This window comes from Panulirus ornatus, chromosome 15 (assembly GCF_036320965.1).
Source record: "Panulirus ornatus isolate Po-2019 chromosome 15, ASM3632096v1, whole genome shotgun sequence".
Classification (NCBI taxonomy): domain Eukaryota; kingdom Metazoa; phylum Arthropoda; class Malacostraca; order Decapoda; family Palinuridae; genus Panulirus; species Panulirus ornatus.
This window is the reverse complement of record NC_092238.1, coordinates 22202810-22217120: the sequence shown is the minus strand read 5'-3', so window position 1 is coordinate 22217120 and position 14311 is coordinate 22202810. Positions and strand designations below refer to the sequence as shown.

Here is a 14311-nt window from a genome sequence, read left to right as displayed (position 1 = left end):
GCAAGGATTAGAGTGAATTAGAACGATGTGGTACACCTGGGCCGATGTACTGTCAATGGATTGAACCAGAGCATGTGAAGCGTCTGGGGTAAACCATGGAAAGTTCTGTGGGGCCTGGATGTGGAAAGGGAGCTGTGGTTTCGGTGCATTATTACATGACAGCTAGACTGAGTGTGAACGAAAGTGGCCTTTGTTGTCTTTTCCTAGCACTGCCTCGTGCACATTTTGGGGGAGTGGGTTGTTATTTCATGTGTGGCGAGGTGGTGATGGGAATGAATAAAGGCAGACAGTATGAATTATGTACATGTGTATATGTCTGTGTGTGTATATATATGTATATGTTGCGATGTATAGGTATGTATATTTGCGTGTGTGGACAATGTATATGTATATACATGTGTATATGGAAGGGTTGGGCTATTCTTTTGTCTGTTTCCTTGCGCTACCTTGCTAACGTGGGAGACAGCGACAAAGCAAAATATGAATAAATATATATATGTTTGCTGATGATACAGCGCTGGTGTCTGATTCGTGTGAGAAACTGCAGAAGCTGGTAACTAAGTTTGATAAAGTGTGTGAAAGAAGAAAGCTGAGAGTAAATATGTATAAGAGTAAGGTTATTAGGTACAGTAGGGTTGAGGGACTAGTCAATTGGGAGGTAAGTTTGAATGGAGAAAAACTGAAGGAAGTGAAGTGCTCTAGATATCTGGTAGTGGATTTGGCAGCGGATGGAACCATAGAAGTGGAAGTGAATCATAGGGTGGGAGAGGGGGCGAAAGTTCAGGGAGGATTGAAGAATGTGTGGAAGTTGAGAACATTATCTCGGAAAGCAAAAATGGGTATGTTTGAAGGAATAGTGGTTCCAACATTGTTATCTGGTTGCGAAGCGTGGGCTATGGATAGAGTTGTGCAGAGGTGGGTGGATGTGCTGGAAATGAGATATTTGAGGACAATATGTGGTGTGAGGTGGTTTGATCAAGTAAGTAATAATAGGGTAAGAGAGATGTGTGGTAATAAAAAGAGTGTGGTTGAGAGAGCAAAAGAGGGTGTTTTGAAATGGTTTGGTCACATGGAGAGAATGAGTGAGGAAAGATTGACCAAGAGGATATATGTGTCAGATATATGTGGAGGGAACGAGGAGAAGTGGGAGACCAAATTGGAGGTGGAAAGATGGAGTGAAAAAGATTTTGAGTGATCGGGGCCTGAACATACAGGAGGGTGAAAGGTGTGCAAGGAGTAGAGTGAATTGGAACAATATGGTATACTGGGGTCGACATGCTGTCAATGGATTGAACCAGGGCACGTGAAGCATTCTGGGGTAAACCATGGAAAGTTGTGTGGGGCCTGGATGTGGAAAGGGAGCTGTGGTTTCGGTGCATTATTACATGACAGCTAGAGACTGAGTGTGAATGAATGTGGCCTTTGTTGTCTTTTTCTTGCACTACCTCGCACACATGAGTGGGGGAGGTGGGTTTTATTTCATGTGTGGCAGGGTGGCGATGGGAATGAATAAAGGCAGCCAGTATGAATTATGTACATGTGTATATATGTGTATGTCTGTGTGTATATATATGTATACGTTGAGATGTATAGGTATGTAAATTTGCGTGTGTGGACATGTATGTATGTACATGTGTATGTGGGTGGATTGGGCTATTCTTTCGTCTGTTTCCTTGCACTACCTTGTTAACGTGGGAGACAGCGACAAAGCAAAATAAATAAATAAATAAATAAATATATGGTGACTGGTGACTGAGTTTGGTAAAGTGTGTGAAAGAAGAAAGTTAAGAGCAAGGTTATTAGGTACAGTAGGTTTGAGGGTCAAGTCAATTGGGAGGTAAGTTTGAATGGAGAAAAACTGGAGGAAGTAAAGTGTTTTAGATATCTGGGAGTGGATCTGGCAGCAGATGGAACCATGGAAGCAAAAGTGAATCATAGGGTGGGGGAGGGGGCGAAAATCCTGGGAGCCTTGAAGAATGTGTGGAAGTCGAGAACATTATCTCGGAAAGCAAAAATAGGTATGTTTGAAGGAATAGTGGTTCCAACAATGTTGTATGGTTGCGAGGCGTGGGCTATGGATAGAGTTGTGCGCAGGAGGGTGGATGTGCTGGAAATGAGATGTTTGAGGACAATGTGTGGTGTGAGGTGGTTTGATCGAGTAAGTAATGTAAGGGTAAGAGAGATGTGTGGAAATAAAAAGAGTGTGGTTGAGAGAGCAGAAGAGGGTGTTTTGAAATGGTTTGGGCACATGGAGAGAATGAGTGAGGAAAGATTGACCAAGAGGATATATGTGTCGGAGGTGGAGGGAACGAGGAGAAGTGGGAGACCAAATTGGAGGTGGAAACATGGAGTGAAAAAGATTTTGTGTGATTGGGGCCTGAACATGCAGGAGGGTGAAAGGAGGGCAAGGAATAGAGTGAATTGGATCGATGTGGTATACTGGGGTTGACGTGCTGTCAGTGGATTGAATCAGGGCATGTGAAGCGTCTGGGGTAAACCATGGAAAGTTGTGTGGGGCCTGGATGTGGAAAGGGAGCTGTGGTTTCGGGCATTATTGCATGGCAGCTAGAGACTGAGTGTGAACGAATGGGGCCTTTGTTGTCTTTTCCTAGTGCTACCTCGCACACATGAGGGGGGAGGGGGAAGGTTGCCATGTGTGGCGAGGTGGCGATGGGAGTGAATGGGGGCAGACAGTGTGAATTGTGTGCATGGATATATATGTATGTGTCTGTGAATGTATATTTACGTGTACATTGAGATGTATAGGTATGTATATTTGCGTGTGTGGACGTGTGTGTGTATACATTGTGTATGGGGGTGGGTTGGGCCATTTCTTTCGTCTGTTTCCTTGCGCTACCTCACAAACGCGGGAGACAGCGGCAAAGCAAAATAAATGAATAATAAATAAATATAAATATATATATATATATATATATATATATATATATATATATATATATTTTTTTTTTTTATACTTTGTCGCTGTCTCCCGCGTTTGCGAGGTAGCGCAAGGAAACAGACGAAAGAAATGGCCCAACCCCCCCCCATACACATGTACATACACACGTCCACACACGCAAATATACATACCTACACAGCTTTCCATGGTTTACCCCAGACGCTTCACATGCCTTGATTCACTCCACTGACAGCACGTCAACCCCTGTATACCACATCGCTCCAATTCACTCTATTCCTTGCCCTCCTTTCACCCTCCTGCATATATATATATATATATATATATATATATATATATATATATATATATATATATATATATATATGAAGGTTTGTTGAATGTGTTTGATGATAGAGTGGCAGATATAGGGTGTTTTGGTCGAGGTGGTGTGCAAAGTGAGAGGGTTATGGAAAATGATTTGGTAAACAGAGAAGAGGTAGTAAAAGCTTTGCGGAAGATGAAAGCTGGCAAGGCAGCAGGTTTGGATGGTATTGCAGTGGAATTTATTAAAAAAGGGGATGACTGTATTGTTAACTGGTTTGTAAGGTTATTTAATGTATGTATGACTCATGGTGAGGTGCCTGAGGATTGGCGGAATGCGTGCATGGTGCCATTGTACAAAGGCAAAGGGGATAAGAGTGAGTGCTCAAATTACAGAGGTATGAGTTTTTTGAGTATTCCTGGTAAATTATATGGGAGGGTATTGATTGAGAGGGTGAAGGCATGTACAGAGCATCAGATTGGGGAAGGCAAGTGTGGTTTCAGAAGTGGTAGAGGATGTGTGGATCAGGTGTTTGCTTTGAAGAACGTATGTGAGAAATACTTAGAAAAGCAAATGGATTTGTATATAGCATTTATGGATCTGGAGAAGGCATATGATAGAGTTGATAGAGATGCTCTGTGGAAGGTATTAAGAATATATGGTGTGGGAGGTAAGTTGTTAGAGGCAGAGAAAAGTTTTTATCGAGGATGTAAGGCATGTGTACGTGTAGGAAGAGAGGAAAGTGATTGGTTCTCAGTGAATGTAGGTTTGTGGGAGGGGTGTATGATGTCTCCATGGTTGTTTAATTTGTTTATGGATGGGGTTGTTAGGGAGGTGAATGCAAGAGTTTTGGAAAGAGGGGCAAGTATGAAGTCTGTTGTGAATGAGAGAGCTTGGGAAGTGAGTCAGTTGTTGTTCGCTGATGATACAGCGCTGGTGGCTGATTCATGTGAGAAACTGCAGAAGCTGGTGACTGAGTTTGGTAAAGTGTGTGAAAGAAGAAAGTTAAGAGTAAATGTGAATAAGAGCAAGGTAATTAGGTATAGTAGGGTTGAGGGTCAAGTCAATTGGGAGGTAAGTTTGAATGGAGAAAAACTGGAGGAAGTAAAGTGTTTGAGAACTGGGAGTGGATCTGGCAGCGGATGGAACCATGGAAGCAGAAGTGAATCATAGGGTGGGGGAGGGGGCGAAAATCCTGGGAGCCTTGAAGAATGTGTGGAAGTCGAGAACATCATCTCGGAAAGCAAAAATAGGTATGTTTGAAGGAATAGTGGTTCCAACAATGTTGTATGGTTGCGAGGCATGGGCTATGGATAGAGTTGTGCGCAGGAGGGTGGATGTGCTGGAAATGAGATGTTTGAGGACAATGTGTGGTGTGAGGTGGTTTGATCGAGTAAGTAATGTAAGGGTAAGAGAGATGTGTGGAAATAAAAAGAGCGTGGTTGAAGAGCAGAAGAGGGTGTTTTGAAATGGTTTGGTCACATGGAGAGAATGAGTGAGGAAAGATTGACCAAGAGGATATATGTGTCGGAGGTGAAGGGAACGAGGAGAAGTGGGAGACCAAATTGGAGGTGGAAAGATGGAGTGAAAAAGATTTTGTGTGATCGGGGCCTGAACATGCAGGAGGGTGAAAGGAGGGTGAGGAATAGAGTGAATTGGATCGATGTGGTATACCGGGGTTGACGTGCTGTCAGTGGATTGAATCAGGGCATGTGAAGCGTCTGGGGTAAACCATGGAAAGTTGTGTGGGGCCTGGATGTGGAAAGGGAGCTGTGGTTTCGGGCATTATTGCATAACAGCTAGAGACTGAGTGTGAACGAATGGGGCCTTTGTTGTCTTTTCCTAGTGCTACCTCGCACACATGAGGGGGGAGGGGGATGGTATTCCATGTGTGGCGAGGTGGCGATGGGAATGAATAAAGGCAGACAGTGTGAATTGTGTGCATGGGTATATATGTATGTGTCTGTGTGTGTATATATATGTGTACATTGAGATGTATAGGTATGTATATTTGCTTGTGTGGACGTGTATGTATATACATTGTGTATGGGGTTGGGTTGGGCCATTTCTTTCGCCTGTTTCCTTGCGCTCCCTCGCAAACGCGGGAGACAGTGACAAAGCAAATGATGTATATATATATATATATATATATATATATATATATATATATATATCCCTGGGGATAGGGGATTAAGAGTACTTCCCACGTATTCCCTGCGTGTTGTAGAAGGCGACTAAAAGGGGAGGGAGCGGGGGGCTGGAAATCCTCCCCTCTCGTTTTTTTTTTTAATTTTCCAAAAGAAGGAACAGAGAATTGGGCCTGGTGAGGGTATTCCCTCAAAGGCCCAGTCCTCTGTTCTTAACGCTACCTCGCTAATGCGGGAAATGGCGAATAGTTTGAAAGAAAAGAAAAGAATATATATATATATATATATATATATATATATATATATATATATATATATATATATGTATATATATATATATATATATATATATATATATATATATATATATATATATATATATATATATATGATTTTGGTAAAGTGTGTATAAAGAAGAAAGTTAAGAGTAAATGTGAATAAGAGCAAGGTTATTAGGTACAGTAGGGTTGAGGGTCAAGTCAATTGGGAGGTAAGTTTAAATGGAGAAAAACTGGAGGAAGTAAAGGGTTTTAGATATCTGGGAGTGGATCTGGCAGCGGATGGAACCATGGAAGCGGAAGTGAATCATAGGGTGGGGGAGGGGGCGAAAATTCTGGGAGCCTTGAAGAATGTTTGGAAGTCGAGAACATTATCTCGGAAAGCAAAAATGGGTATGTTTGAAGGAATAGTGGTTCCAACAATGTTATATGGTTGCGAGGCGTGGGCTATGGATAGATTTGTGCGCAGGAGGGTGGATGTGCTGGAAATGAGATGTTTGAGGGCAATATGTGGTGTGAGGTGTTTTGATCGAGTAAGTAATATAAGGGTAAGAGAGATGTGTGGAAATGAAAAGAGTGTGGTTGAGAGAGCAGAAGAGGGTGTTTTAAAATGGTTTGGTCACATGGAGAGAATGAGTGAGGAAAGATTGACCAAGGGGATATATGTGTCAGAGGTGGAGGGAACGAGGAGAAGTGGGAGACCAAATTGGAGGTGGAAAGATGGAGTGAAAAAGATTTTGAGTGATCGTGGCCTGGACATGCAGGAGGGTGAAAGGCGGGCAAGGAATAGAGTAAATTGGAGCTGTGGTTTCGGTGCATTATTACATGACAGCTAGAGACTGAGTGTGAACGAAAGTGGCCTTTGTTGTCTTTTCCTAGCGCTAACTCGCACATATGAGGGGGGAGGGGGCTGTTATTCTATGTGTGGTGAGGTGTCGATGGGAATAAATAAAGTCAGACAGTATGAATTATGTACATGTGTATATATGTATGTGTCTGTGTGTGTATATATATATGTACAGTGAGATGTATAGGTATGCTAAGTGTTGAGATCTTTGTTGTAATTACATTGTCAAGACTGAGTAGCAGACACCACTGGATTGGATTGGAAAATGAATGATGAGGCAAAGGAAGGGGATTAAGGTAGAGGTTACCTTTGGTGATCCCACCTGTCTCAAGTTACAAACTTTAATTTGCATTCTGGTATACTTCGTTACAGCTTTTTCACTTATAAAGTTATCTGATTTATTTAAACCAACATTGTTGATAAAACTTGTTGGTATTACCCTATTGTGAGAACTTGCTGAATGTTCTTGTTTCGTTAAAAACTTTGAATGTTAATATAATCATTGGCAATAATGATAGTTTCAGGTAAGAGGGCATGTGAAGCAGCTGGCTTATACCATGGAAAGGCCTATGGGGCTCATTTGTGGGTAGGCAGCTATGGTTTTGGTACATTACACATGACAGCTAGAGAATGGAAATGATTGAATACAGCCTTTTTTAATCTGTTCATGAACTACATAGAAAATGTGGGAGACAGAGATCAAGCATGAAATAATGATTGATTTATATTAATGTCTCTTATGCTTGATAAGAGAAGATTCAACAGTATTTTTATCCATTACTTCGTTATTGTGTTTGACCAATGTAAAACTAATCTTACTCTTTACAGGGGATATTGTACATACAACCCTTTTGAGCAGTTACAGAATTTCTGAAAAGACTTTCCCCTAAAAGCATCATCATTGCTGAAGATTACATTAATGTTGAAAGTTTATAACAAAACAGGAATATAAAGCAAATGCACATAATTGGTTAATACCAAGAGAAATGGTTCTTTAGGCTCAGTATTATAAAAAGACTTTCTGGCAAGATTACAAGCTGAGTCAAGGAACTTGGCATCCCTTCCCACCCAAACCATTCTATAACAACTAACCATCAACTTCCAAGTAGAATTGAAAAGCTAACCCCTGCCTCACAAATCTCCTCATCCCTAAAAAATGACACCAGAAAAACAGATACACACTGAAATAACCCTACAAGCACTAAATAGCATACTTCTTAACCTAGTCCTAAACTTCAACCCACCAGACATGCACCCATCAGAGATCACACTTTCTTAACAAACTTGAATTACACTCTCCTGCTTGTGGCCTGGACATCACACATTGCTACAACAATGAAAACACCATTTCATCATATCCCAAGACCCTTTCTGCCCACAATGCAACTGCGATGTAGAAGACACCAAGCACTTACTACTCAGTTGCCTTGTGCTGCAGGAGCTGCATAAGGATAGAAGGAACTCTTGAGGTGGGAATTAAGTAATAGTATTGATATATGCAATACTGCAATGTAAGAATTCAAGTTGTATCACTGCCATAAGTGGGAGGGAGGGAGAGAAGGAAGGATGAGTTTTGGTGGTTAACCCCTCTGCTAGCCTTCCCTACATATTGTATTCTGCCTCCACCACCCTCAACTTTTTCCTTCAATCTCTCATGGGTTTGGCTGTTTGTACTACTTAACTTGAAACTTTTTTACATATATTTTTAGTATTTCATGTACATTACTTTGTTTATTCTTGTATAGACAACATAGTACGCTATTTTCTATACAGGTACACCACTGACTTTTCGGCATTCTTGGTTCCAAAGCCTTGCCAAATTAGCCATTTTGCTGGACCAACTGTGGTCATATAATAATAATTCATTAACACACCTCTAACCCACTAGTTATACACCTCCCATGTGTCTAAAGTATACCATGGACTGCTAGAGATTTAAATTAAGCAAATATTAAATGTATATTATATAGATAAATGAAATATACACCTACTCAGGACTGAGGTGCTCATCAGCTGTGAGTTTTGCAAATTCATCCACATACTTGGCAGCTCCTCTGTGGTTTACAGACCACTTTTCTCCACACGCTTTATTCATGGAAATTCCATGACGCTTCTTGAATCTTTGAAGCCATCCTTCTCTAGTCACGCTCATGTTGTAATTTAAGTTCTTTATGGAACAATCTAGCCTGGTCCATTATCATGCTACCTTATCATGCTACCTGACAAGTCCACTCCATCACTCCAACATTGTCGAAAACATTCCATCATCATTCAATCGTGCTCAGTACTCTTACCATCTTTCATAGTTTTTCTAATTGTCCTTTGCTTCTTGGAATCACTGCCTGCATAGAATTTCAATGTTTTTTCCCTTTTGCTTCTTTATATCATAAACATTTGATGAACCAGTTCTGTAGATGTCACTCAGCTTATGCACCAAAACACTACGGTCCATTTTTTCAACGGTTCTACTTTATCTTGGATCGATATGGACTGGTGTTTACGTTTGACATCATGACTGACACTCTCATATGTCTTAGAAGCCATAGCTTGGGTTAAATTTAAGCATAGTAAGCTAAGAATCTCACAGAATTCCAGTATCACCACCAAGTGCAGTGTAAAGAATGTAAATATGCACACCCTACACACAATGCCATCTGTGGCTGCCCATTAAACTAGTCTTGTGGCCACAGTAATTTCGAGTTCCCTCTTGTAACATTGTCCAGACAAAAGGAGGTGCTGAAACCATCAGTTGCCAGAAAATCGGTGGTGTACCTTTATGCCATGGTGGACACTACAAGTTGCAAGTGAATGATCGATCAGGTGGTTGCTCACTTGTCAGAACAATCGCCTGCTATTGCCAGAGTTGGTTTTTTAAACCTCTAACTTATATTCATGTGTATATTATTTGATTTATTTCTTAACGATAGTACTGTGTCATGTAAAAATCCAATGGTAAGCAAATTCCATAGTTATGCTACTGCTAGAGCTGAAGTATGATATCATTTTTTTCCATTGATTCATTCAACAAATTACAGTAGGAAGTACTATAAAATGTTATTCAAATTATCATTTTAAGCATAGTTTAATGGAATTCTTCTTGGAAATCAAGTAAAATAATCAGTAACTTTGCTGTATGACTCTGGTGTCCTGCAAAGATCTGTAACAATTCTTTTTCACTTGGAAGGGCTAAGCTTTGCAACCTCTCATACCCTTGAAAATTTCTAGATCAAGTTTAGATTCATTTCATGGTAAAGAAACTGTGATCAGCAGATGCAGTTATAACTGGAATTGTTAGAATTACTTCACAGTCTTGGAATTTCAGTGGAAGCCCTTTTCATATCATTCAGCTTTATAAAACCCAAAATTTTTGTTGTATTTGTATATCTGAATTCTTATGACATGTAAGTGACTAAGCATGTAAACAATGAACTATACTTGTCTTGTAATTGACTTTTCAGTTCGAAGTTAAAAAGATCTTTAAAAGTGTAAATGATAACTTCACCTTAGATATTTTGTATGTTAAATGAATTTTTCATGTTTAAAATTGCCTTCTGACAGTGTCACCATCACCTTCAGAAGAAAATATAACATGACTCAGTAAAAATGAAGCTAGATTTAAGGAAATTCTCCAAAATGATGATGAAGCTATGTTAATATGAGTCTGTTAGGTTGTGAATTAGAGCAAAAAGGTAAGTTTGTAGCTATTTATTGTTTGTCTTTATCTATGACACTGATAAGGTACTTAGATAAGTTTCTTTGCTGGACAGTTAGCAAATTTCAATATGTTATTTCAGATTTATTCTAAATGAATTAAGATTGCCTTAAATTAATGGTAAAAACTTAGATTATCTCAAAATGATACTGAACAAACAAATTTGTTTTAATGTAATGATGAAATTATGATAAATCTGGTACTGCTATGTTTCTGCACAAAGTGGGCTACATGGGATGGAGAATGCACTGTTTTCATTGTCCAAATTTCTAACAAAAAATTATGAATAATGGATCTCTTAGAAGGGAAATTCAAGCATGTGAATGCTTTTCATGACATATTAGAGTGATGTTAATCATATTTACATGTAGGAAGAAGTGTGTTGGATAGTGAAGCACTGGATACCTGGTTGGAGGTTGGTAAGAAGTTGGTTCTTCAGGCAAGAAAGAAAGGGAAGCTTTTTTCAATGGATAGAAGATAATTTTGATTGAAGGGAACAAAGGACTCGGAGGAACCTTCTCAAAATAGTTAAGGGTCACCAGTGGTATGCTGTAGTGTTCCATCCTAGGACTGTTGCCCCTCTTGATCATTGTGATAACTTGCCAAGAGACTTAGACTTTTACCTGAATAAACTTACAAATAAAGGAAATAAAAAAGTAAGGAGACCTCCAATAATTTACAAGGGGACCTAAACAAATTCCAAATAAGTCTGATATGTTGTTGATGAAGTTTAACCCTAGTAGATAAAAATTATTATGGAAGGGACTTGGTGAAAGATGGCTTTCATAAAAGCTTAAGATAAACATGAAAGAAGCTGGAGGAGTCTGTATGTAAGAGGGACTTGTGAGTCAACATCATACCTAACCTCTTGCCAGAGTCCTACCGTAGAATAGTAAAGGGAACAAACTGCTGGTAAATATGAGAATGGCATTCAAGTACATCAGGGCCTAAAGTTATTCAGTAAGGTTACATTCTTGGACACCTGTCTCAACTTGAATTCTTCATAACTTAGATCACTGAAATCCATGTTATCAGGAGTTACCAAAAATTTTCAATCTGACGCTTATGGATGAACTGCACTGTTCCTGAAATAACTCAGCACACCACTCATATCAAGCAACACTCTTTCATGATGTAAATTTCATAAAAAGTTGCTGAAAAGGTACTGTACTGAAAGATGATGGAAAGTTTAGTTCCTGCTAGAGCAAGGTGTGATGGACTGATGATAAATGGGAAGGAGAGAAGAGCACTAGGGGGTATCTATGTTACCCTCTGATTTATTGATTCAACAATTGTTGCTAAATCACAGGTACTTCATGTAATATTGGTTAGATATACTGAAAAAAAGTAGTGATGAAAGGTTATATGATAAATTCAAAAGTACAGAGGTGAAAAAGAGCATATAAGACTTACAGACTTGGCTTAATCATAAGTTTCTGATGAGTATCAAAACTACTAAGCACCTCTAATCTAACTGCATGAATGATAGCTCTGTGTCCTGTATTATCCTGAGTATCTGTAAACTTCCTTCCAAACGTTCTGAAATGCCTATACATACTTTGGATGCAGTAAATAATAGAGTAGCAGTGAACACAAGGAAATATATTTTGCTTGTTGACAAGTACAGATCAAATGGTATTTTGCTGTGACATCATTAAAGTATGCATAGGGAGTACTATATTATGAGAAGATATTTTTTTATGTTAAGAATACAAAGGTAAGAAATTTTTTCAGTATTTTGCAAATAAAAGTATAGTCATAATTCAAGATAATACACCGCAGCTCTAAAGTTTTGTAAGTCCGAAGCATTGGAATTCAAAGTATCACAGCTCGAGGCCCTATTGTATATGCATGAGAAAATATTAAGCAAACTGTTCAAATTGCACATCAGGACAAATTCGAGTATGCTTCCCAAATTTGGTCACTGCCCTTAAATGACAAAGAAGTGATAAAGAAGGAGAGTAACAAAGATGGCACAGTACCAGAATTAATAGAGCTGAGGTACAGGGAAAGGTTAGAGACAATAACTTTGTCCAGTGTGGAAGAGAGATTAGTAAAGGATAACCAGATCGCTTGTCAAAGTTTTTAAACCAGTTTGATGTTGTCAACAGCAAACACCTTTTAGAAAGATGCAAAAATAAAACAACCCGAGGCCATAACATGAAATTATGGAAAGAACTTCGATGCAAAAATAAAACAACCAGAGGCCATAACATGAAATTATGGAAAGAACTTGTTACAAAAGATGTAAATAAGTACTTTTGTGTTATAAGAGTTGTGGATGATGGGAATAAACTGAGTGATGAACTTGTGAATGTGGACAGCATGCAATTTAAAAAGTTGTATTATAGTATAAGAAATACAAGAGATGGTGCCCCATGAATGTAAACCTCTCTCCTTGTACATATACACACACACACACACACACACACACACACACACACACACATACACACACACACACAAGTTGCATGATAGTAGAGGAAGTTCAGGAGATAGACTTAGTGACAAGAGAACTCCCACCCTGTATGGTACAAATAGGTAATTAAACACACACACACACACACACACACACACACACACACACATGATCCTGACGAAATTTTACTAAATGTTCTAAAGCTGGTTGAAGATACACATGATAAACTATTTGAAATACCATTCAAGATGTTGCTAGAAAAAAGGAGTGCTAAGGGAGAGGAAAAGAATGAACATTGCGCCTATCTATAAGAAAGGAAAACAGGAAGAAGCACTGAATTACAGACTGGTCTCCCTATTCAGTGTGGTGTGTAAGGTACTGGAAAGGATGATTTAAACTCAAGTGGATAACTTCCTGCATAGGGGAAATTATCTTAGTGAGAGACAATATATTTCAAGGAAAGGGGGCATGTGTAATGAACCCTTCAGTTTCTCTGAGAGAATAATGCCCTGTTATAGATGAAAGATAGGGTTGGGTGAATTGCATGTATCTGGTATATTAGATATCATTTGACACTATACTACATTGAGGGCTGATTAAGAAGATGGAAGACCAGGTAGGAATATGGGATAGAAAATAGAACAGATAGTGGATAGAAGATAATATTAGTTGATGGGAACAAAGAACGCATCAGAGGAGCAATTTTGAAAATGGTAGAGGTCACTAGGGGGATGCTGCAGGGTTCTGTTCCTGGGCTGTTAGATTTCTTGCCTGGTGTAAGTGACTTGTCAGAAGTAGTTTCATACTTAGATATGTTTGCTTATGACACAAAGGTCATGGTGTAAGTGAAAAGTGAGGAGGAGTGCATCAGTTTACATGGGGACCCAGACAGACTCCAAAGTTGGTCTGACACAAGTTGAGGAAATTCTGCCCAAGTAAATAAAAAGTAATGAGGATGGGATGCAGTGAAAGAATGGTTCAATATGGATGTTATTTAGCAGGAAGTAAGCAACAGGAATCTGTGTATGAGAGGGACTTTGGAGTTAACATCGACCCCAAATAATTTGATACTTTTTACTTTGTCTTTTCATCTGAGATGGCCTTGATTGGGCCATGTTTTACCTGTGACATGTCAGTTGCTTCAAAGAAAAATTGCCAAAGTCCCACATCTGGAGAAAAGTAAAGGAGACAAACCGTTTGTTGGCATATACTCGAACAGCATTCAAGTATATGGATAAAGAAGTGTTCAGCGAATTGTTCATATTGTACATAACTAGAATGTGCTTCTCAGCCTTTGTCACCATACCCTGGAGAATTAAAAAGAGATACCAGAGAAGGACCAGGGCATGGCAACAAAGATGGTACCAGAGTTAAGGAAGCTGAATTATAGGGTATGGTTAGAGACCTTAAATATGCCCATATAGAAGAGAGAAGAGTGAGGGGTGACCTGGTCACATTTTAAGTTTGTAAATCAAATTGACAACTTTGATGGTGAATAATTCTTTGAAAGGTAGGGACTGAACAACCAGAGAGTGTAACATGAAACTAAGCAAGAAACTTGTTGAAATACATTTAAAGAAGTACTTTTATAATATAAGAATGGTGGATAATTGGAATATAATAACTGGGGACTTGGTAAATGCAGACTTCATACATAAGTTTAGAAAATTATATGATAGAGAATGTT

The 14311-nt window shown here is 39.1% G+C and overlaps 1 protein-coding gene across 2 annotated transcripts in view; it reads left to right on the top strand.

Moving 5' to 3' along the window:
• LOC139753746 (potassium voltage-gated channel protein Shaw-like) overlaps window positions 1-14311 on the top strand; it is a 113879-nt gene that overhangs the window by 94644 nt on the left and 4924 nt on the right. The window lies entirely within an intron of this gene.